At 40.0% G+C, this 26280-nt stretch overlaps 1 long non-coding RNA gene across 1 annotated transcript in view; it reads left to right on the forward strand.

Moving 5' to 3' along the window:
* The window catches only part of LOC130679927 (uncharacterized), a 176576-nt gene that overhangs the window by 96166 nt on the left and 54130 nt on the right, over positions 1 to 26280 (forward strand). The window contains exon 2 of the long non-coding RNA XR_008992922.1: positions 11978 to 12064. This is a non-coding gene — a long non-coding RNA (uncharacterized LOC130679927). The remainder of the gene's footprint in view (positions 1 to 11977; positions 12065 to 26280) is intronic.

A 26280-nucleotide genomic window follows, 5' to 3' on the forward strand; every position in this document is an offset into this window, starting at 1 on the left:
GGAGGTTAGGTTGTCTCCAGAGAATGGGCTAGTACAAAGCTTAGTTCTCCAGGACAGCTGTTAAAGAGATGTCACTTTAGGAGCTGGCTTGCTTGAGATTTCTAGTAAGAGGAGACTTGACAATTTTAAAACCTCAAAGAGTAAGGTAAACAACGGTAGTTCTCAAAATTTCATTCTAAAGGTAGTTAATTGAATTTCCTTAGGAATTTTAGCCATATAAAATTAACATGCAAAATCTTTTAGAGGGAAAGAATTGGCTAAAATAATTTATTAAAAGCCAGTTATCCATTTCATTAATTCTAAGTCACAATTGATTTTAAATGCTCCATTATTTTATATACCACTAAGAAGGAAAAATCACTGCCCATTAAACTATGATACAATGCTTCCTTATCACTTAGAATTTATCTTATACTAATTTAAAGAGCTCTTTGCATTTAGATGTAGTTTCTTCATCATTTATCACTTCTTAGCCTACAGAAAAAAAGGCATTTTTGTCATATCCAGAGTCCAGTTCTGTATCACTTTCAATTTGTGTGATTGATGCCCGTGTTTGTGTATATAAGTGCCTTTGAAGATGCTGGTCACTCATGATTTCCTAAAGAATCTGTAAGATAACGAAAAGCCATTGGTACAGAGCTTTTTACCTGGCTTTGCTACTAAGTGGCTGGAGCCTGCTTTTAGTCAAGAATACTGCTGAGCATTTACCACCACAAACATTTGATTGTGAGCTCTTTGCAAGGGTGCAATTTGCTGGGATGTTTTCCCAAGTCGCTGATGTGTGGACATGCTTGGGCAATGAGAACTCGGTGGTGATTGCCACAGGACAGATGGAGACTGTCAGACACCAGTTCCGAGACACATCCTGACTTTGGATTTTAGAGATGTAAAAAAGTAAAAAGAAATGTGACTCTCAGAACTAATGAAATATGGCACTAAGAGGCTCCTTGCCTTTATTGCTTTTCTCCCCTTGCTATTAGACCTATTTTGTTGCCAAGTAAATTAGCTGCTTTGTTTTGTTATTGTAAATAATCAAGTTGGGGGTTATGTATGGCACCTGCCTGGCATTTCTGTAGGTCAGCATTTTCCACACTGTCTTTTTGGAACTGGACGGATCTTGGAGTTGTTAGTATGTGTTTCATGTGGAAAGAATTCTGTGGTTACAGAAGCCTGGAAGAGGCTGTCCACCATATTTCTCTTTTGCAGAACCACAATTTAAATGAGCACATCAAAGCCTCGGCAGAGTTCTGTGGTAAAGAGTTCCATTTAAATGCTTACCTCTGTGTTCTCAAACTTATGTGACTATTTAAGTCCTTCCCCCATTTTTTACGTATGTTCGAGAGGGTCTCCTCTAGGATATGTTAGTGCTTGATCCTAACAGCTAAGCCTGAACCACCCCGTGGGCCTTCAGTAGGGTCCTAACATTTATTACCTCATGGGAAGGTGTGTCCACAGGAGAGCTAACAAGTCTCTCGGGCTTTCCAAGTCCCCCAGCAGCATGATGCTGGTGCAGAGATACGCCTTTTCCGAGCTCCTTTCCTGGGACACTGTTCCTTGTGCTCACATCTCAGGCTCAGTGGCTGGCCCTTCCTCACTCCAAGTCTTCCTCGCACCCCTGTCCTTCTGCACACTTCCACACCTTCCTTTGATGAGCTTCTCCACGCCCAAGACTTTGCCATGTACATTATGTTGGAGATTTCCAAAGCTGCTTCTCTACCATGAATGCAGCATGGAGCTACTGATTTGGTGACTGACATGTCCCCCCATCAGTGTTTCACATGCCCTTTGACCTCAACACGTCTTGAAAGGAATTCATAATATCCATATCCCCACAAACACAGAGCTCCTGGGTTCTCTCTCTCTTGGCTAGCAAGCATCCAGGAGATAAAGCCCCCATCAAAGCTGCCGCAATCCCCCACCCTAGTTCTCAGTCCCCAAGTCCTATAAATTCAAGCTCAAGAATCCCCAGCCTGGGCCTCCCCATCTGCCACCACAGCCTTCACTCGGGCTCTCTAACTCCAACTGGAATATCGGTGCCCTTGAGGTTCGTTCTGCTGGGACCCATCTCCCACACTGCCTGGATTGTCGCCTCACAGCCACATCAAGCCACTCATCTTTAATCAATCTTCTAGTTCCCACTGAAAGAGTGTCCAGCCTAACCCAGTTGGAAACCATTAGAAGTGTAGATTAAAAAGAAAATTACATATCCATTTGTGGTAGAATATTACACAGCCACTTAGAAAGTTGTGCTTAATTTTTATATTCCTTGATATGAAAGACTGTTCATAATATATTTTTAAGTGAAAAAAGTCATATTACAAAATAGTATATATCATAGAATCCTCACCAAGGACACATAGGTATTTTATATGTTTCTCTCTATATATGGTGGCAGGATACAAAAATACTAACAGGTGTTTATTTCTTGGCATTGGGGTCACAGATAGTTTTATTTTCTTTGTGTTTGTATTTGAGTTTTTTAATGTGAAACTTACAATTTTAAGATTAGAAACTATGTTTGAGGATTTAGTTCTAGTTTGCTGTCCTCTGTGTAAGCTTCCCTAATGTTACTGTTCCCAACACTCCCTGCCCAGGTGCTTTGTTCCTGGAGAACAGACTGGGGTTGTGCTGAAACTATCTGCTTAAATCTGCTCCCTTTACTGGACTATCAGCCCCTTGAGGACAGACGCTATGTCTGACTCATCATGAATCCTGATTATTTAGCTCAGTCTGGTGCCCAGTAAGTGTTTAGTAAATGTTTAATGAATAATTGAGACTGATTTTATTTTAAAGAAGACTGGAATTAAGGTTCTGTTCTTGCTGGAATGTGTGTGCATATGCATATGCTTACTCTATGCTGGGCCCTGTTCTAGGCATTTTATGTGAATTGCCTGTGAGGTAGAAAGTAAGATTATTACTACTGTTACAGGGAGTAAATGGAGCCTCGAAGGTAAGATTTTCCTGTGGGTTTTCTCTGAGCTACATGTGCCTCACTTGAAAATCCTCTTTCTTGAGTGCTATTCTACTGTCTCTTAGGGATGTACTGTCACCATACACGCTTTTGGAGACCAGTGCCCTTCACCACAGCAAAGGCCCTGGGATGGCCACTGGGTTCCTGAGGGCGGGAAGGGCTGTTCGGGCGGGAGCAGAGACTCGTTCAAAACCAGCCCTGGGTTCCTGCCGGCCTGGGGCTCCCTCCGTGGGTGGAAACTGTTGCAAGGTGCTAGAGACAGCACTGACCGGAAGCCACTTCTTTGTCTGCAATTGGGTCTTGAAGGTGTGGTCCTGGAGCTGCTGAGTTCCTGAGTCTTCAGTAAGAAGGAAAAAAAAAAAAGCAAAGTAAACAAATAAGCCTGGAATCTTCTGTTCTGATTCATTCTAAAATGGCTTTGCTACCTTGAGCTGAATCAGCAAAGTGGCTCTATAGATGCCAAGGAGAGCATGATTAGAACCCAGAGGGGCTCTCACCTGTCCATGTATTTGGGGTGTCACTGGGTCTCTCCCCCCAGTTTAAGGATCCCGAGCAGCCCCTCAGGAGAGGCCAGTGGCTTCCAGCTAGTGGGAAAAATAATGGCTCTGTATCACTCCCACTCTCTGCTGTCCCTGGGCAGCGTTTACGGTGCGCTCACCTGGTTTCTCTCGGTTCCTCTGTTTTCCATAAGGTTTGCTTGAGGCTGAGAGGTTTTCTGTGCTGCGGTACCTTCAGTGTGAACGCTGGGATTGCTGGTCACCTACCACCTCACTCTCACCTAATCCCATTAGGCAGCTCCTCCTTACCCCTTGTGACACACACACACACACACACACACACACACACACACACACACGCACACATGCACACACACAATTACAAGTACTATTTACTTTTTTCTCATTAAAAATTAATGTATAGCAAGAAGTTTAGAAAATATAGAAAAGTGTAAACAAAACACATACGAACACACATAAATCTACTGTCATCCAAGGAAAACTGCTATTAACATTGTGATATATTTCCTTTCAGCCTTTTTTTTCTATATAGAAAACTTTTCTGTGACTTATTTTCATATTTCATAGCTGCCTTCAATAGTCATAACAACCAAATAATATTCCTAAAATTATCTGTAAGCGTGAGGAAAGCCTAGCATGATTTATTTTGTCCTATATTCCTGAAATACAACTCTGGACAGGTGCCCAAGGTTTAACACACAGGAAGTACCAAAGACTTCAGTATCAGGTAATTAAATCCTTAACAGAAGTTAGCAACCATTTTTGAAGTTTTTAAATAAAGGAAGCCAGGAAAAGTCTCAGAGTGTTTAGCAGAGAACCACAACAGCCTTAGAATATTTCATTATGAGATTGCAGAACTGATTCCATAATTATTATCAGTATATGAGTATTTCTTAAGTGAAAGAGGGGGATAAATTTCCCCCCTTACCTCTACTGAACAGTTGGACAAGAAGAAATGAGTCTTAAGCATAACATGAAGGATTTAGGCTAGGTAATAAGAAAAGTTAGTAACTATTTTAGTGCGTTAGAGAGATGCTAAGAAATTTCTTTCCCTGCAAGTCTTTAAAAATGATAAGACATTTTTCTATCAAGGAAAGATTACATATGGGCCTGCCTAATGTAGAAGAATAAACAAAATGGCCTGTCAGAGTCTCAGCCAGCCCCCAGTTTCTATGCTTGTATATATATAATACAAAGCATATAAAATACATATAAAATTGATTTTTATTTTACTTTTTCCTTTGAGAAACACAAAAAACTAGTGATTTTTTAAAAGTTTGAGTTTAATTTTCAGATGGTTATGGGACACCATGTTGGTATGTATTGGATAGTAACATCAGATGAGGGGCGTTGGAGTGTGATGACATTGGCTTTCATTATTTTTCCAAATTATGTTCTTGCTGCTTTTCCCTGAAAGTTTAAAATAGGTCCATTTAGTTTAGTAGATGTCTTAGCTGGGATTTTAAGCCCTATTTGTATTCCAAGGGATTAAAACAAATCTACATGGTTTGCACACCATGGGGAACTTCCGGCCTTTGCTTCTTCATACCTGTTATGTTGATCATTCTTAATTGTTAACGACATTCAGTTCAACACTCTTTATATTTTCTGCTAGTCTTTCTTCTCCTGCACGTTTATGTGAATAGTGTATTCTTTGTAAATGTGGTCCACAGAGAAAGCATTTCTTCCTATGCAAATTGGCAGCTCAGGGAATAGTTGTGAGCTTACAATGTCATTGAAAGTCACACAAATCAATTGGCAAAAATTACTTTCTGTGATTATCTTGTTTTTGCAGTTACATTTTTAATTTTGACAGTTTAAGTGTGTTTAGGGTTCACAGTAGTGAAAGGCCAAGTGGAATGTGGGGCAGGTCACTACTAAGATTCCCGTTGCTTGGTTAATGAGGTTTTCTCTGGACTTTTGGTGTCATTTAATCTCATTAAGATTGAAGAGAGATACTTTGGAACAAAACAAATGAACAAATATTTATTGTGTGCCTATGATGTGCAAAAGGTGTATTAGGTAGAGTGAGGCATAAAATTTAGAAATGCTTGTTTTCAAGAGCCTTACTCTCTAATTAGTAAGATGATTAGTAGTAATAAAATAATATAGACCACATAGGAAAAAGTGGCACAGAGTGGGACATGATTGGATGCCAATTGAGTTGTCCAGGTAAAGATGACTTGATATTGGAGGGAAAGCTGTGTCAGGCTCTTTTCCTTCAGATGATGAGCTAAGAGTTGGTCTCAAAGGCCTTGGCTAAACAGGAAATGGGCCTGGCACGATGGCAAATTAATGTGTGTAAAGGCTGAGGGGGAGAAAACAAAGGTATGTTTAGGAACCAATGACTATATAAAGTTTGGAGACCAGTTCTCAGTTGATACCAAGTGTATTCATTTTCTGTTGATTTGTAAAAAATGACCACAAATTTAAGAACTTAAAACAAGGCCCATGTCATCTCATAGTTCTGTAAGTCAACGGTCTGTATAGATGTGACTGGGTTCTCTGCTTAGAGTCTCGTAAAATTAAAATCAAGAGGTCAGCTGGGCGGAGCTGGAGTTTCTGGAAAGGACGCTTCCAAGCTTGTCCAGGTGGTGGGCAGAATTCAGTCCCCTGTGGTTGCAGGAATTAAGTCCTTGTTTACTTGCTAGCTGCTGGCCAGGTCCCACTCTCGGTGCCCTGAGGATATACTCAGGTCCTTGCCTTGTGGGTCTTTCTGTTTCAGCCGTGGAGAACCTCCCTCAACTGAGTTCCTCTCTGTTTCCTAATCTCTCTTATTTCATCTTCGGCCACCAGCTGGAGAAACCGCTTTGTTTTTAAAGGTCTTTTATGATTAACTGAGCTTCTCCCACATAATCTCTCTTGATTAATTTAAGATCAACCAATTAGTAACCTTCATTACATCTACACAATCTCTTTCTCCATTTAATGTAACATAACCATGGATGTAACGCAAAGAAATGAAGATCACGGGACCAGCTTATCATTCTGTCCACCACTCCAAGCCTGTGTAATGATGGTGTCGTGTCCCTTTCTGTTGCCTATGAGCTCCAACTTCACATTTCCTTGGCAGGTGTGAGGAAAAAGTGTCTAGTTAAAGTTGTGGCAGAAATGTAGCAGAATTTGGCACTTCTGTCAATTCTGTGTTAATCAAATATCCTTTTCATGGAGGAGAAGTGAACATCTAAGGGAAGTTCTTAGACAGTCTTCCCTTCATCTTTCAAGGTTATAAGCACGTGAAAGGTTTCCTTATGCCCTTAAAGACTTTAGCAGCAATACTCACTTGACCTGGGTAGGAAGACAAACTTGAAAGAGAGAGAAAAATTTCATGGAGAGTGTGTATACTATTCATAAATCCCTTTATTCTTCCCCTGGCCTGAGTATCCTTATATTTATTACATTTTAAAAGTCTTATCATTCCATAAAAAGTTCAAGAATTCTATTGCAAGAGATAAGCAGTAGAGTTGGTATCAGAATTTGGTGAAGAAAAAATAACTCTAGATGTTTATAACTAAAATTTACCTTGCTAATGGTATTCTCTATTCCAACACTGTTGCAACATGTTGAATCATTCAGGTAAAAATAGTGTTTATTTATAAATCTCTCACTGAGTCATTGCATCCACTCTGAAATTTGATGGTTTTCCGAGTGGGCAGAGGGAAATGGGAAGGCTGAGCATGTAATGCTGAGGATCAAGGAAATAGTTTCTTGTACAGTATCCTTGGAAGCAGTCGTTGATGCAGTGTAGCTAGTTACATGCTGGCAGGATAAGTACTGCCAACACATTCACAGTGCCCCTGTCAGCTTTGGACAGAGTCCTGTGCAAGGTGTTGCTGGGATTTTTCAAAAGTGTTCAAGTCCATTTAGATTATGAGTAAAGCTCTTTCCCTTCATTGGGGTTGCCTGACTTCATTTAGGAAGACTGCTAAGACCTTTCTAGTAATCTTTGAATTCCAAGCTAATGGATGCTTGCAAATATTGTTATCGCCTTCCATTGACAGAGGGCTCCATTGTTACAGTGGAGAAAAGTGTTAATCCTTTTGTAATTAATGCCTTATTGGGGTTTGCACAGGTCACGAATGTGGCTGGATTTTGGTAAATTAACTTTGAAGTCCCTTCCTTAACCCTCATTTTTCTTTTACTTAAAAAATAATCATTGCTTATAACTTTGTTCTTTTTCATTTACCAATGATATACGACCTAGTTTATATGCTGAAATGAAACTAAACTGGACAAAGGTGATATGAAGGGCACCTGGGTTTTAATATAACACTCTTGAAAAAAACATGCAGAAAAATCCAATGTAGAGAAATTACTGTTACATGGTGAAGATTAACCATCAGTATAATAATTTGCAATTATTATATTAATCTTGTCTAGGATGGTCAGGAAGAATGTTTCTTCTAAATTCTGTCATTGATAACATGCATCTTAAACCCCAAGGGAAGCTGAAACCTAATACAGTCTATTAACTAATGAGCTCATCAATTCATGAATATTTGTTTTGTTAGGGAATTGTGTGACATGGAAGAGAAGCCTAAAATATATTTTTGTCTCTTTGTTGCAACACACAGTGGGAGAGATGTGAAACATGTAAAGAAGTTGATGGTGTGCCTCAGTCCATGAGCGCTAAGCATGGCTCAGAGAGGAGAGGCAGGTGTCTGGGCCAGTGCCCAGGAGGAGTGGGCATGAGTCAAGCTCACTGGGTAGGTGGGGACCATATGAAGTAGGCTTGGCGGGCTGGGGACTGGAAGAGCAATGGCAGGATCACAGTGTCATAAATGATGACCTTATATGTGTATAGGCGGTCCACAAAATAGTGATGAACAGCATGGACTTTGCATTCAGGCAGAGCTTGGTTTAAGGTATAACAATTACATAATAATTTTCCAAAAGTAAGACTTGAAATGCAGTGCTTCCCAAGCCTTTTCATGTTTTTGCTCTTTCCTGGGGCTTTCATAGGCTGGATAGTGGAGCAAACTTGGAAATGTGCAGTGAGATTGTGCCTGGGAGGCTGGATGGGCAGGCAGTGGATGCAGATGTGACCAGGGGCATGGCTAGTGTAGACGCATGAGGTGGTGAGCTGCGGGAGATCAGGTTGAAAGGGTAGACTCGGGACAAATGGGTAACAAGGATATATTTCACAGAAATGGGGAATGAGCGCAGGGCTTGTTTTGTTTTTACAAGTTTTATTAAGGAAGATTAATCTGATAGCATGGTCCAGAATGGTCTGGATGGGCCCAGCCTGCAGAAGAAAAGCCCATCAAAAGTTTTTTGTGTTGGTCCAAGTGTGAGATGACCAGGTTATTCCCTGCCTTGTCTTTCTGCTCTGATCTCTAAGCTGATGGCAGTGTGATGACTTAGTTGCTTGGACTCCATTGCTGTCAAGTGTCCATTTCATCGCAGATACCCAGCATTTGTGCCCGGCCTCCTGGGCAACAACACCTTGGTTCATTCATGGGTATGCCTTATAATATTTCTGTTGTTCTGAGTCTATCTTTTGCTTCAAAATCATTTTAAAAAAAAGCTATTTTAACACGTGGAGGCATCCACTGTTAGGCACAGCTTCCTTCATGGCTGGCCCATCTTAAACTTGCAGAAACCATTTAAAATGCCTCCCAGACTATCTGGGCAGCTGATCAGCTGAGCACACAAATAGGATGGCCTACCAGCAGTCATGGCCTTTCCCCCTTTGAGTTACCAAAGAAACAAAATCAGAGTCTTTTCAGTTTGAATGATAATTAAGAAGAGAAAGGGTAATAAACATAATTTGTAATTGCCAGAAATCTTAGCTAAGGACTCAAGGCCAGTCTGGTGATCTCCATAGAAGGAAGAATTATTGCTTTCGTGGAATCCTCTCTTTCTCCTCCTCTCTTCTCTCCATCCTTATATTACTGGGATTAGGAGGCCTATGCCTGGTGAGATGCTGGGTGAATTCCCTTTCTTCTTCCTTATTTCTTCATTCACTTTGACCTTGACCTGAAAGGTACCATTCTACCACACAGGAATTTTCAGCAACGGTTTTACACTGTTCCATCACTCGGCTGTTTGGTGTGTGAATTGCTCTTAAAAAATATGCAGAAAATAATTTATTTGTATTTCCTTGTTTAACAAGTGATAGGTGAAATAAAGGAGCTGTTCATACACGTAGGGAATAAAAACCAAACCAAAGCAACAACCAGTTCTAAACACCTTACAGCCAACAGCCACCCTGTTCATGTCATGTGCCTTTACAGCAAAAGTGGTCAGCGATGGCATGGTGGAAGGCAGCTCAGGGCACACATCCACAACAGGAAATACATTTTCATCTTGTTATTTATGACCCAGCCTTAAAGGAAAACAGATGGTACTACTTTCAGAGCTGTTTTGCTCTTGTTTCAAATGGCTAGTTCAAATCAAACACGGGATTCTATTCTTAGTCAAAGCAGCTGCTCTATCGTTGGAGCTGGGCTGTGTCCCCTGACACCACCCCTGCCTGGGAACAGAGCAGCCGGGGAGACCACGGGGATGTCACCATCACCCTGCAGCCCTGCTGGATCCATGCTTGCCTGAGGCAGAACCGCCCTTTGCTGGATGATGCCAGGGGGCATGAACCGTGGCTGCATTTTGAGTATAATCCAGAACTTCCACTCCCTCCACTCCTGCGCTTAATCCTTCCAGGGGTGTAACTTCCCTTGGAAAACAGAGATTTATTCCAATTTTAGAGCAGAGTGGCCTTTTAGGGACTCTTTTAGAATGGGGAAGATTGCAAAGATGGCCTCAAAGAGGGCTAAGAGGGGAAAGGAAATGTAATGTAAGAGAGAGTTGTTCCCTGGAGAAAAAGGAAAAGGCAGATAATGCTCAAGTGCCCTCTCCCTGCGTGGCTGAATTGCCCCCATTGATTTTCTTTAGCCAAAGGCTGTTTTCATGAGACTCATCGATAAGAAGTTGAAAAGTCAAGATTTGATTGAACTCTTGAAAAATCAAATTTTGAAAACAATCAAATTTATATATGCACATAGTGTGAAAAATAAAACCCTCATTTGGTTTTTACTCCACTCTGAATCTCGTGGCTTAATCCTGCTCCTGGACACCCCCTACCTGCCGCCCCCAACTGCAGAAGCAACCACTTCAAACTCTTTCTAGCTGTTAATCAGGTTTACCCCCGTATTTCTAAGAAATATGCTTACAGATCAGATTCTTGAATCTTAATATCTCTTAATGTTCTCCAGTGCTAGCTGAGGATTTAGCTGGCCTGCACTCCTTTTTCAATTTACCCATTCTCCCAGTTGAGTTATAGTATATTTTTGGTTAATTATCTGATAGTTTTTATATTATTATAGGTAAATAAATATTTTTCATTGTCAAACAGCAGAGTATTATTAGACATCCTTTCTTGTACAATTTCTTGTTTTTCCTAGAGTTAATTATTGTGTAATATTTTTTACTTGCTTATTCTTATATTCTTTTTTAAACACTTTCTTTGGAATAAAAAACTTGTCGAAGTCATAACCCTGTTTTTTTCAAATAATTGAGCACATCCAATAATCCATTAGTCCTCTTCCTTCCCCTTTATCTCCCCTCCCTCCTAGAAACCCCCCCTCCCCCCCCCTCCTCTTTCTCTGATCTGTTTGCTGGCTAGGTCTTTTAAACAGGCTAAGTCTAGGATTTTCTGTTACTTTTCTTCTGTGTTAGTTCCTATTTCCAAGATTCTGTGTCCTTAAACATCTTAGCATCTTCAACACAGATGCATGGGTAAAATTTTTGATTCCTTGCATTTTGACACTTTTGTGATTTTACCCTCATGTTTTATTGTGGTTTTACCCTCACTAGTTTAACATGGCAGAGACCATGAGAAACTAAGATTAGTGACTTGAAGACCTACCCATAGAAATTCTTCAATATGAAACACAGAACTAAATGTAAAACCTAACACTATAAAGCTTCTTTAAGAAAACATAAGAGGAGATCTTAGTGATCTTGGGGTTGGTCAAAGTTACTTAGATATATCACTAAAAGCATGATTCATCAAGAAACTAAATTTTATCAAAGTAAAACATTTTGGCTCTGTCATAAGAGTATGAAAAGACAAGTCACAGACTGAAAGAAAATATTTGCAAAGCAGGAGTCTGATAAAGAAGCTGTAAGCAATGCATTGTTCAATTAATTTAACAAGAAGGCCATTAGACTGAAGTGGTTTTAATGGCTTAGCAGCCTTGGCAACCCACCCAAAACCTAGGCCTGTAAATGCATCTAGTTTAAGAAACCAGACCATAAACACAACCGATGACAAACATCGGATGAACCTTTTCCAAATAAAGCAAATGCTTAAGATACAGCCAAACAAATAGCTTCCTTGCCTTGCTTCTGTCCTGACTCTATAAATGTCTTCTTTTAGCTTCTGTCAGTGGAATGCTCCTGACCACTTGTGATCTGCACTTCCTGATTTGAATTGCTCAAATAAACTTCAGAAAACTTTTAAAATATACCTCAGTTTCTCTTTTAACAGTTCTGGTGTCAGAAGTGGAGACCCCCGATGGACCCTTTGAGCCCCTAGGAGACCCCTTAGGAGCAACAAGCAATGAGCAGGCAGAAGGTATGCACCGCTGTGGTCAATGCTTTCTCGCTGGCTCTGGAGATACAGGTCCGTCTCTGGGATTATCCAAGCTCCACAGGTTTGTCTTATGAGCACTCAGTCTTTATAGGAGCATTCCTTTTTCTGAATCTGGCGTCGAACTGGGTCTGACATTTTAGGTGAGGCCTCAGGTGACTAAAATTTTATTTAAAGAAAAGAGAGACAGACATTGAGAAAGAGAATTTGGGTTCCATTGAGTCCAAAGAGTGTGGGGTTCCTCCCTTTGGGACTCTGGCTTACTGTACATATAAATATTATTGGCCAAGACTTGTGTTTGTCTGAACAAGTAGGTTAACCTTATAAAAGATAATTTTGAATTACAAGGACCACAGTGGGAACTTTTAACCTAGATAAGTTTATCTGTTTACTAGGTGCCCTAGAGAAAAAGGAGTCTCAGCGAGAGCACCCTGTAAATTGTAGACAGAATATAATTTTTCCTCCTCTACATTTTCTGGTGACCAGGACAGGACCTGCCAAGACACACCACTTGCTCTGGAGCTTGTAGAACGGTCCCTGGGAAAACTGGCAGGTGCTAGTGCAGGGTGAGAATTCTTACAAAGTCAGCTGTCCTGCGTCTCTGTCTGTTGTGCTTGGTTGAGAGGGGAAGATAAAATTTCATGTTGTCTCTTTGTAAATTCACACTCCTGTGAATTTGATTTTGGGATATCTGTTAGTTATTGACCCTTTCCCTTCCAGGAACAGCTATTGCTTTCTTGCTGCTACTGTTTTGTGTCCTGAGAACTTGGCATTGTTTTCCACCCGTCGTGCATGCAGTCCATTTGTGGCTAGTGGTTTATGGACTGTTGCCTGCTCTTATGGGTGTTAGGTACATCTTTCTTTCTTTTGGTTAACTTTGGGAGTGGTTCGGGGTATTGGGATGTATCTTTTGCACCTTCTTTGGGGATGCCCCTTGAGTCCATGGTTGAGCCATAATGCTTATTGGTTTTGATTTGGAGTCACATAGGTATACCTTTGGCTTAAAGGAAAAAGGAAAAAAAAAAAGAAGGAATTCAATACTGTCAGGAATATTTACTGTTAGTCGCAGCTAAAACCTGATAACAAGATATTTGTAAGGATTGTTTAAAATGAATTCTCTAGTCAAAAGTTGGTCAGATTGGAAGCTGCTATTCAGAGCCTTGATAGGAAAAATTTTAAGGCCTTCTCCCTTCAGATAAAATGGAACTGTATACCAGAGGGCATGAAAACATCTGAAGCCATTGTGGAAGGATTTACTCAAACAGTCCAAAGACACACAACTCTAAATCTAGAGCATAGGAATCTTTGGATTTCCATCTTCATTGGAAATCCTTTCCATGGTATAAAGAAGAAAATTGAGGATAATATAGTTGGATGGTTGGGTGAATCCCTTGATGTCATTCAGGTTGCAACCCAATCCTTTGAGGGATTAAAAATAACTGTACTTGTCTTAAAAATTGAGTCTTTGTAAGAGCAGAAATTTGGCTCTAGAAACAATTCAAAGCCTACCTATTCTTTTTACCAATCTTCACACCTCAGTTCATCTCAAAAAGCTTGCAGATACTGTGAATGAAGCAAAAGTCTTTATTGGAGAACCTTACATCTTTTTGTGTGCCTTTGAGATGTTAATATTCTACTATGACTTCTCTAGGAACCAAGAGCCACCTCTTTGAAATGCAAACTTCAGTGACATAATTATTATGTCACTGGACATAATAAAATAAGTTATTTGGAAATTAGATGAGTGAAAGATTTAAAGTCTTCTCTATAAATATTGGTAAAAATTTTAAGTCATCTGAGCAAGAAAACTTAGATTGTTCCATCTACCAGAAACACAATTTGGGTTCAATTGTTCTTTTATGAGTTTTGCATTATAGTACTTTCTCATGGCTAAAAATTATGCATTTTAACAATTACAAGGATGCTTTCAGATCCCTGGTATTGTTTTATCCATTAATATCTATTCAGCCAAGCACTGAGCAAAACAGAGACCCTAACATTACTGGCTTTCAGTCTAATGGGGGAGGGAGACAATTATATAAATAAAATAAATAATGATAATACATTGCACTCACTGAGCCCCTTCTCTTTGCCATTTTATATAAATAATTATCATTATTTATTTTATTTATACAATTGCCAGTTACATGTATAACTTATTTTACTGATGAGGAAATGGAGGCAGAGAAGGGTGGGTACTTTGCTCAAGGTCACTCAGGAAGTGGCAGAGCTGAGACCCCAGCCCAGGCAGTGCGGCTGCAGAGGTCATGATCCTTTCTGCCTCACTGGTCTGTCCTCACACTGAGAAGTGCTCTGAAGGGCAGTGTGCACAAAGCAGCGACAATGTGTCGGAAGAGAGCTCTGCCTCCTGTGGGAGGAGGGGTGGGGGCTAGCTGCCCCCAGGAAGCCACGCTGCAGAGAGAAGTGAAGGATGAGTGGGGGCTGTGTAGGGGACAGAAGGAAATGCATTCCAGGCAGCAGGCATGTTAGACTTGTTTCTTCGCTCATATTCCCTTATCTTGTCACTCTTTCCCTTTCTCTTGTGGTTTCTCTTTCATCCTCTTTCTCTAATGTGGATACAGAGGGGGATCCCTATATGCCTACTGCTCTTGACAAACGCAGAGAAGAGGATCAGTGCCAGGGCCTGGGGAGCACACGTGTCCACGTTTCCGGTGGAGTCTTGGAAGGCTGGACAAGAGTGGATGGAGAGCTGGGAACATTGGCTAACAGCTTCATTTTACTGTCAACAGGCAGGGGCTTTTATGGCATTTTTAGCTACTCTTATTAAGCCTTCTGATTGAGTCCTGCAGCTGCTGAAAGCTATGCCAAAGTCCAATTTTTTTTTTTTTTGAGGAAAACACATAAATGATCATGATATTGTAATAGAGTTGCTCGAAATACCAGTCTAAACTTGGGCTGATTCACATCCAGAGGGGAGATAAATTCAGATTTGCACTTGCGAAAGGCCAAAGTTGATCCTACCCAACTCTCAAAATCTCTAACCAAAACACATTATGGAATTAAAATTTAGAAGGATTGGCGATTCGCAGTGGTCCTAAAGAGTGTAAGGTACTATTGTCAAGCTTCTGTAACCCACTGATGTTATTGTAATTGTTTTAAAGGAAAAACTGGATTTGAGATGAGACAGGATGACATGAAGGACATTTAGTGTTTGGCAAGTTGGGATAGACGGCTCAGGCACCCACTCATCTTTAAGTCCCTGAAAGGTATATTGTTAATACTACATGACAGATAAATTATACTGTGAACCCCAAGAAATGCCTAGAGGGAAATTAAAAAAATGCTGTTTACAGGCAGACCTTTTATGATTTTCCCAGGATACTGCTATGTTTCCAGAAACTCCGCTCCCAGCAGCACTGAATCACATATGTCACATCACCAGAAATAGTTGCTGACAAATACTTCATTTAAACGCTGTTGAGATAAAAGAAGGAAGGCTGTGAATGGTTAAAGGTGGAAAAGTAGCATGTGTATCCATTGGTATATCCCAAATGGGGAGCCCCTTTATCATTTTTTTCATTCTGCACGTTCTGCCGGGAGACTGGAAGACATATGTCACTTTTCCACCTTAACGGGGCATTTTCTAGTTTGTTTGGATTTATGTCACAAGCTTAATGAGATTTAAATGGAATGTTTGTATGTGAATAATATGGAGCATTAATGCAAAACCTTTAGTTTGCTGTGCTGCTGGCAGAATTTGCATAAGGGTTTTTAAATATGAAAGAATATAGAAGGCCTTATAAATCACAAGGCACAAGTGATGCTGGAGCAGTAGAGGGAGCAGACCAAATTATCTAAGTAACTGTAGTTTCAGAAAACAGGTGACAGCTTCCGATTTATGAAAGCTGCCTCTGTTGGAGAAGAGCAAAGTGGTGCTAGCCTGAATGTGAGATGAGGTACACTAGGACCTCAGCATCCTTGGTTAGGACTTTTAAATTCTTGCCCTCATCCAGATTAGCCTCCTACACATAAATGGATAATCAGGGACTCCTATTTCATACTGTGCTGTGTAGACAGGATTTTAGGGAGAGCCCCTGGGAAAGAAAGAGGACCAGGTGACTGACTTCCTTGGAAAGCAGGTGGAACTTGCTTTATCTTTGCAAGTAGCTCAGCTTTTCCAATTCTGAGACCACTTATACTTATAAGAGCATGGAGATCATTTGACTATTCCCTTGCCAGCCTCAGGGGCATTTTAAAGCCTCTTACCGCTTTCTCACACCCTCTGGGGCTTGGAGGACCTCTGTGAAGTTATCTGGCTTTGAGTCGTTTCCCTACCCTGGCATTTTGCCTCCTTCCCCCAGCTCTCCTTAGGCACAGAAGGAGGAACTTTGATCTGCTCCTGAGGGATCAGAAGCTTTGCCCTCAAAGTTAAGACTGGCTTTTGCTTCATGCTCCTTCTGTGCTGTCACCTTCCCTGAGGCAGGAGGTGAGGAATGCCCCGCTGGGCTGGCTGGGCAAGGGCGGGGAGACAGGTGGCATTCGTAGGGATCAGCCCGCCAGAGTTTCCGCAGGTATCCCCCGTACTGTCTTCAGTCTGAAGCTGCAGCTTAATCAAATCAGTACAATTCTGGGTACAGGGTGAAGCCTGAAGCAGGTTGCTGGAAATCTGTGTCCTCCTGAAGCTCTTAGTGGAATGAGATTGTGGTTTCAAGCTTGATCACTATGCGGAGTTGTGGGGTGATGCCACATGAAGTCACTGTCTCCTTGGGACCACAGGAGGAGAATTACAGGGGAGGTACCAGTCCCTCTCACAGGTTGCCCTGGAAATGCTCCTGTGGGCTATGCTGGGCTGAAGATCCCTGTCCTGCTTTAGGGGGACCCAGAGGATGGCTGTGGCCAGGTGGCCAGCAGGGACTAGAAGCCCAGTCATAGGATGCTAGGGGGAGATGGGGACTAGAGAAGATCTGATCAGTAAGAGTTGTGCCAAGACACAAGGAGACTCAGCAATAGTCTGTCTTACTGTAAATGTTTGATATTTTGTTTATCATGAGTTTTTGCATACATTTGTATTTTTGGTGCCCTGTACATTGTATGTGGACAGTGAGTCTCCCACTCTCTTCGCCTCGGTCCTGGACCTGGATCTAATCTAGCTCCTTTGATTTTCAGATGAGAAAAAAAAACAGAGGCAAAGAGTAGCAGGAGGCTTGCCCAGGGCAACATAGATAATTAAGGAGAATGTAAGTTCAAGTTCATTTTTATCCTGGTATTTGTTTTCTTTCTACTTCACCATGCTACTCCTTCACTTGCTAATTTTCTTTTTTTTTAAACAGAAGAAAAAATGTCCAGAAGTCTAGAGAAGTTTCCTTCTCTTCAAGTTAAGACCTGTTGTGCAGGGTGAGGGGGACGCAGGGTAAGGTGACAGATCAGCTGCAGGAAGGAAACCCTGGGACTATGGAGCTGGCTTTGCAGAGTGGGTCCCAGAAGAGCCTGCTTTTCCTATAGCTGCAGGTTATTCTTCTAAGGTAGGTCAAGTAGGATCTTTAAATGGCTGCTTCTTCAGATTTATAGCTATTTTAATTTAACTCCAAGTGCTCAGAGGAATGCTTTTATTTAACTTCAATTGAGTATAACTTTATTAAAGTCAAATAAGAAACAGAAAAAAAAAAATGAACCCAGAGAAAATATGCAATGGAAATTCTTATTTTAGAAATGTCCAGATATTACATGTCTTTCATTTTAATTTATTTCTTAAGCATTGAATGAAATGTTAGGCCCACCTGAGAAGCAAAATAAGATTAGGCTACTGAACAATAGGTAACTAGGTTAGGAAAAAAAGACAGCAAAATTTGCAGAGATAAAAGTTTAATTATGTCCTAGTTGCTTGCTGAGATCTGGAAATCAATGTAGTCATTTCAATATAATTCTTGGTGGGCTATCAAATGACATGAGGGATCTTTGTACCCTTCTGTTAAAATATAGCTACCATAAAATAATTAACAATAATGGAGTTGACATTAGATTAATATAGCTAACCTCAGGTTGGTAGTGGAATTGCTTTTTGAATGAAACAGAAAAAAAAATGAAGAGCAGACCTCTGTGTGAGTGAAATAGCAAAGAACGTGCTTAGAACTCTGAAGAAATTTCATCCTTTGTCTCAGTGTGAAATAAAATTCTAAACCCTGCTGAAAGATTTTCTTTTCGGAAAAATTTGTGAAAAATGTCTTAATGGAAAAATCTGGGTTGTATGAAATTGATCACTTTTATACATTTTAGAGTAGATCTAAAATATTTAACATACCATACTGCAAAAGCTGACCAGACATTTTCTTTCTTGTTTAAGGAGAGGAGGTGATAGTCGTGGTCACGGGAGATTGAAATAGATCTGAACCTACTTGAGCCAGTTAGCAGCTAGGCAACTCAACCTTAGATTTCATGTAAACAATTGTGATAATAGTAATACCAACTTAGAAAGTTGTGCAGAGTAAACTACCAAATTCTATATGTGTTACCTTTTATAACTTATTAAATACTTATTAAAGATAAATATCTTGGTAGATTTTTCTAAGTAAAAAATATCTGCAGAGCCACTTGCTAACTAATCCAAATGTGCTGACGGATAGTGTGTGGTTGGGTTCAGGAAACCAAGAAAGAACATTTTATTAAAAAAGAGAAAAAGAAAACTTTGGAAACTTTATGCTCATGTGAGTCTCAGTAAAGAATTTTCATGTCTTAACCCTACGAAAACACCAGTTGTTCCCATTGTTATTATCCTGCTATCTGACTTGTAATTCCACACTTTGTTTTCTGAACTTTGTGAAGTCAGATTCCATGGTAGCCATTCTGGAACCTGTTGCTTTAGGCTAAATACCCAAGAAGCTTCCTAAGGACCTACCAATGTTGTGGATATGGTTATTGGAAATTCCTTAATCTCACCTCTTTGTTAGGGAATGATTTGGGCCTCTGGTTCCAGCAGATGTCCAGATCTGGCTTTTTGCACATGTTACTAACTTGGGGAAATCATTTAAATGTGTATCAGTTTGACAAGTCAGAGGGAACCTTCTGAGGTTTAAAAACAACCACAATAAATCTAGGGCTAGAAACATGGAACCAACAGATATATGCAGGGTACCACTCCTTGGATCATGGGTCCCTAATTTATTTATGGATTTAACAAATATTTATTGAGAATCTACTGGAATGCCAAATACTTTGCTAGCTGATGAGACTCACTGGTGAGCAAAACTCAAAGACAGATCCCTGCCTTCATAGAGCATTCAGGATAGTAAAAAGATATATTTGAATAAAAAAATCACATAAATCATTATTAAAATAATGACTTTCTTAAGTTGTGTAAGGGAGAGGTCCATGGTGACAGAAGACTGTGTAATAGAGGATGTGATCTAGACAGGGATGCTGACAAAGTCTTCCTAGAAAAGACATATGTGACCTGAAATCTGAAAGATTTATAATTACAGAAAGGAAGGAAAGCAAAAGAAAGAAGAGGGGAGAAGTATTCCAGATAGAGGGCACAGCAAGTGCCCAAGGCCTGTAGTAGAAGGAGGATGGCTAGATCCTTCTACTTAGAGAAGCTGAGATCAGTGTGGGGGGCCAGAGCAAGCTGCAAGATGGCCTTGTGGTGGTGAATGGGAGCCGGACCATGTAGTTCTTGGCAGCCCCATTACAAATTGTGGTCTTGATTCTAAGACCAATGAGAATCATTGAAATGGTTTAAACTAGCTGGTGGTGGTGGTAGTGGTGTGTGTGTGTAAATCAGATATGCATTTAAAAAGATGACTGTGGTTGAAATATGAACAAATAATTGCAGAAGGGCACAAGGCAATGGAAGGAGATCCTTTACAAGATTCTCATCATTATCTAGGAAAGAGCTGATGGTGGTTGAGATTAAAGTGGAAGGTTTTGAAAGATACTTAGGAAGTAACCTGGCAAGATTTATGGTGAAGATAAGTTATACCTTGGAATTTCTCCTGATAGTTTTAGGAAAGCCCATTCTATTTATATTGATTTTTCATTTTCCATCTTTTCAAGATAAATTAATTCATGCATTTATGTATACCTGAGAGAGTCAAGGAGTGTGCAAGGCCCTGGGGATTTCATGAAGAGCTGATAAAGATGTACCTGCCCTCTTGTGCTCACAGCTAGAGGAAATGGTCACTTTCTTTCTAGGGGCACCATATGCTCATTTCTATACTACTATTTTCTGTATGTTTCTTTCCACTGCACCTTGGAATCCATAAAGATGGTTTGGCATTACATCAGCTTCCTCATGAACTGTGTTGAGCCACTGAAATCTGCTCCATGTGCAAATAACCAGGTTTCTTACAGTATTTTCATTTGTGGGTTTCTGTCTTGGTCTTATATGTAACACTCTTGTTCCAATGTACCGAAACTTCCCTGTGGTCTTAAAAGCGTGGGGCATCTCATCTTTTTCCTTTGAAAGTATGGTTTTCATTGCTCTAGTGACATCTATTTCCAGAGGCACTGGCACCGGGCTCCAAACAATGAAGGAGAGACTGGGTAGCTAGGTGTCTCAAATGCAGCAGACTGGGTTGCCAAGCTATAAGTGGAAAGGTGTAATATTAAATCTTGACCAAACAGCTCTCAGAATTTAACCTCCCACTGGGCAGTTCTGATATGTGAAGGATGAATTGTACTGGCTGTTTTTTTGGCGAAAACTGTCTATCTAATAGCTACTTCAAAACCTTTCCCCTTTGACTGCTGTGGACTCTTTGTTGCTAAAAACAGAAGGAAGCTAACAGTGGGAAAAATATAAAATAAAGAATCAAAGGTATTCCCTCAAGCTGTTTGCTAATCACAGTGGGCACTGTGAAATCTACCTGTCTACCTATCCATCTCATTGTTATGTATTTGAGTTTTGAGATCTTTATTTCTATTTAGTAGAATAAAACAGTTAGACATCAAATTTAACTTTATCGGAAGCAAAATGATCTTCTCCTGATGACCTTTCATCTGTTTCTGTTTTATTTAGGTAGACACATTTAAAGACTTCTTATTTATTTGGATCTTTAAAATCTCAGTTAAAAAAAAAATCACTTCTATTAGAGTTTAATTTCTCTGGGTTCTCTCTGTAGTACTTTGTACTGCTGTCTCTTGTTCTCTCAAGTGATTTGTCTCTCCTGAGGGTTCTCAGTCACATGCTGATTATTAAAACCCTGTATGCCAGGGACCCTGACATTCTGACTCATTAGATCTAGAATGAGGCTGAAGAATCTGATTTGCATGTAACATCCAAGACTCTCTTTCGTAGCATCCTTAGACCATTCTTTGAGCAATACTCCTTTTAACCAAAGAAATATCTTTTGAATAAGGGAAGCCTATCTATATAGCAAACTTAGTGCCTCTTTTAAATGGTTCCTGAGATACAGTGTCACTGGAGCACAATGCTGTATACACATTTTGATCCCCTAGTTTGTGGCAGGTTACTACATGTACAATGAATCCAAGTTGGAAAGTTACTCTTTATTCTCAAAACTTCCTATTGGAAGGTTTTCCTCCCTCTGTCTATGGGTACCCATAAGACAGAAAAATAAATCTCAATATTCACTTAAGAACTTAAAAATATGAGAACATTGCACCCTGGATTGAGTCCTCAGATCAATCGGCCCATTGCTAATTTTTGTGCCTTAAATGATGTAGAGTTTCCATTGTTATCTTTTTTTATTTGATAGACCTGTCATAGAGCTGTCACATCCCAGCCTTGTACTTTGCCAAACTGTCTTTGAAAATATCTTAAGTGGATGAAGAGCTGTATGGCAAAGTAAGCCTGAGCATATGTAATATCCTAAGGCATCATCCAGTCTGAACTGAAGTTTCACTGACCGCCATGCTGTGGTTATGAGTTAGGTAAAGTGACCCAAATAATCATTCATGTGCTCTGGGGCTGTGTTACTGGGCCTTGCTCTTACGGGATGCCTGAGAACCTCAGACAAAGCAAAATGAAGAGAGGTAATAATTTCCAGGTGCTTCCCGAAGCACTGATTAAAACAGTCCAATAAGGGTTGTAATTGAATAACTGGAAAGGAATCTTCAACCTCTGTATACCATGAACAGAATAAACTGGCCTGCCTCTCCCACTCACATGTGGTGGTTTTAGGAGGACTTCTAAAAGGGAGACTTTCTGAAATGAATTCTAAAATATAACTCCAAATAGCCAGCTAAGAGTATTTTTGGATGACATGAGTAAGCTGATTATCTTAGAAATACTCCAGAAAAGGGTTTATTAGAGAGGAAAGAGTCCTCAGATAGAATGTCAGTGAGATTTTGTTGGATTGTTCTTTGTTTTGTCTACTTAACAGAGAGTCTTGGCTCAGTGGTTGCTAGACTTATACTTCTTGGTGTGCATGAGATTTGGAATATTTGTGCTGAATTTTAGAAATTGAACTAAAAGTCATTCATTAATATTTCCATATTATTACAGTAGGAGAGTGTATTTATCAGGATAAGGAATGCTAGCAAGCTGAGGGCTTTCATTTTCTTCTTCTCTTTCTCAGTTCCCCTCAGGTAGAAATCTGAGAGCATTTCAAGAGTGAAGGTAAAAGAAGGTATAAATCAGGATAGGTGTAGTTATGCTGTGGTAACAAATAACCCTGGAATCTCAGGTGCTTATTACAAAACAGAGGGTTCTTTCTTGCTCTTGTTGCACGTCATCAAGGTCAGGTGGGAGCTCTGTTCCTTACTGTTCTTTCTCCAAAACCCAGGCTGGAAGAGCAGTCACCAAAGGGAACATGGCATTGTTTTGAAAGGGGAATGCTGGGCATGTCTGGCAGGGACAGTTAAATGTTTCTGTGTGGAGGTGCCAACATGTTGGTCTGAACTGTCATAGACTCCCTTTCTCAGCACTCTACCGGCAGGTAAGAAGTTAGGTCTTTAGTGTGCCCAGAATTAGAGGAGAACTGGGTGTAGTTGAGGAGAACCAATAGCTGCTTCAGAGATTCAAAGGTCAAAACTGTGCTTGACTTTCAAACACCTGCCTAAGAAAGTAAGAATATCTGATAAAAATGTGGCCATCCCTAGCAAATATGTCAAGGAAAGACCTCTCACCCCAAAGCTACATTGACAAAATTACTCAAACATTAGCCTCTTAAGATGAATTTCTTTTCTAAAGTGTATGAAATTGGGTAAAACAGATTACTGATGGCTTGTTCTTTGGCTAAGAGATGAATTCTTTTGAAAATCTTTATTTCTTTATTTTGTAAAAAACCTATTTAAAATTTCTTGAAAGGTTTGGGTAGGTCTTTCTGACTGAACAACAAGTGAGTAGACTTTTTGTTTTAGGGTATTTGTTTCTCTGCTCCATGTGAATGGGGACTGTTATGAATTTTTAATTCTTGTGTTTTTACCATCTTACTCAACTGGGTCTAGCATAGAAGAGTCAGTCTATTTATATTGACTGGAATAGGCCTTGAATAATAAGTGAGCATGGAAAATAAATAAGCACTGGCTTTGTAACACCTCAGCATATGTCCCAAATATTTCTGAGGAAGTTGTGAAAATCTTAAAGGAAACTTAATTCCAATTGATTTTTATTTAAAAAATCATGTGACACTTCTGGTAATGTCACAAATCCAGACAGTAAAACTATATCTATTATGGAATTTTGAAATGATCACATCACGGTTTCCTTCAACACCAGAATAAAGACTGTGTTACATCTCTGATGAGAGACTCCTATGCATGTAGGCATGTTATATAACAAGGTTTAATAAAAGGTCCTGATCAGTAGTATTTTCCAAGTTGTCACTTTTCTTACTTAGAAATAAGTTTGGGATAGTCTGTTGATGGCAATCTATTTTTATTAATCTTTTGAAGGATTTTATCTAAAAGAAATCCTTTAGGTTCTATCTAAAAGATTCTAAAAGAAATGCTCTTTCTCAAGGAGAGAGAAGTTTTCTTAAAACCTTTAGTCTGAAAATTATGTCTGAAAATCAGGATACTTGAATATGAGTTAATGGTGACTTGAGTTAGCATTCAAGCCTAATTCAAAAATGAAATATTTTTCATTCAGGAAGTTTCTTTTTGAGTTCAGTTCCTCTTGCCTTTCAACATTCTTAAAGAATATTATTCTTATTGTATACCTTTTGCATTTCATAATATTTTCCTTTCTCTTCATAGATGATGTTCCTTTCAAAATGCACTCATGGTCTTCCAGCACCTATTCAGTCTAATGCCTTCTTTTTTTTCTCTAAGCATGGGATTTGTCATGGTCATTGTTTAAGTATTAGGGACAATTACCCAGTGTCACTGGATGTGACCAGTTTCAGCTTTTCTTCTCTGCTGTGGACCAGACAGTACAGTCATGCCTGAGTGGGAGTCCCATTAGCTCTTGTTTCCATCGATACAGAGAGAATAGATGGCAAAGAAGCCAATTCTTTCTTACCTTGTCATTGTCCCCTGACTGTGGGCTTTCTGGACAGTTAGCTGTAGCCAGTGTTTTAAAGAAGAGAATGCCTGAGCTAACCAAATATGCTCTAACAAACACTGCATTTCTAACAAGTACAGAAGTGAAAAACAAACCTGTAAAAATACTGCAACCATTAAGAAATGTTCATTCTTTCTGTTGGTCTAGGAATATTACATTTTATGCATGTACAGTTGGTGAGACTCAACTTCTCAGGCCCACTTTTTAAAATTACCAGGTCCTAAAAGCCAATGGAAAAATCACATTCTTTGATATGTAGTATAACTGAGAAAAAGGGTGTAGAGCCTTATTATATAAGTCTAATCTGGACGAGCCAGGAGCAAGATTTGAAATCCTCTTACTGAGGAAAATGAACGGAAGCGCACTTGCCTTTTGAGGCACAAAATAAAAGAAACCTATAAAATTTGTGTGGTGCAGTATCCCAGAAATCAATTATGTAATTTTGTACAATCATATCAGGTAGAGCATCAACCCATTACTGAAACTCAGAGCTTTCAAACCTAATGGAGACTATTTGACATTACTCGGCGAGCTGCCAAAGGCCCATTTCCAATTGCCAACATGACAATTATTGACAGACACGTACAGGCAGGGAAGGCTTTTCAAGGAAATAATGTCAATAATTTTCTACCATGTTTTAAGCTAAAAATCAGTAGAAGGCGAGTGACTAGAATCCTTATGGAATCCACATCTACCAATCCCTTGAGTCTTGGAATAGTGATGGGTAGTAACGGAGGAAGTAGGTATCTGCAAGAAATTCAATTAGGTTGGAAATGGAGAGCCGAGCTGTATATGCTGAAGTGTCCAGAATTTTATTTATCTGCGATCTCTAGGAATCCAAGGCTGCGCCTCTCATGCTTCTCCTTGTGCCATCCTCTAAACATATCCAGGCCAGGCTGATCTTGTTCGGCTCTGACTTCCTCAGGTGGCTCTGCTTTATGGCCAGCCCTCTATTTGCTGCCAAGCCGCGCCCTGGGGATTCAGTCTGCATCTCCTTATCCCATCGTGCCCTGTCACTCTTGCCCCAGGAATTTCTCTCAGCATTCAGGCCCTTCTCTCGACTTCCTTTCATATCTGATATGCTTCCTCCTCCTTCTACGCTGATTCTCATGCTGTCCACTTGTCCTGCGATATCTTCTGCACTCGATTTCCCTACCTGCTTCTGCTCATTCTTTGAGGTCATGCTTGAATCTGGTGCCTCGTATTCTTATTTACTAAGGGTCCACCAAGGCCAAAGCGTGCAATAAGGATGATTTATATGCTGTATCTGTGATTTTGGTACCTCTGTCTTTCTGCACTCTGTGTATAATAAATCAATGCAAAACAATAAATGTGGGCTGTTTTCTGCCCAAAGATAAAGTATACTTCTTAGTGGGCAATTAAATGACTTTTTTTTTCTTAGGGAAAAATGTAATAAACATGCACAGTAGATATCACTCTTCCCACATTACAGGTGAAGAGACTAAGGTTCTGAGGGATTGAGTTTCTTGGGTAAATTAATTTAGATACTCAAACAGAGATTTGAATACAGGCCTCTCTGACTCTAGAACCCCTCTGAAGTTGTGAAGTTTTCTTTAACATCCAGTGACCCCTCTTGCCCTGAAGTTTTCTAATACTCAAGGGATAGTGATGATGGCAACAAAATAGTGATGATGGCAGGTTAAGATTTGTGAACAGCTCAGCCTTTTACAGCTACATTCTCCACATCCTTGACTCTCTCAACAACCCCAAGAGGGGCTCCCTATTTCTTGTTTTTCAGACAAAGAAACAGAGGCATAGAGAA

Source organism: Manis pentadactyla, chromosome 12, assembly GCF_030020395.1.
Source record: "Manis pentadactyla isolate mManPen7 chromosome 12, mManPen7.hap1, whole genome shotgun sequence".
In the NCBI taxonomy this organism is placed as follows: domain Eukaryota; kingdom Metazoa; phylum Chordata; class Mammalia; order Pholidota; family Manidae; genus Manis; species Manis pentadactyla.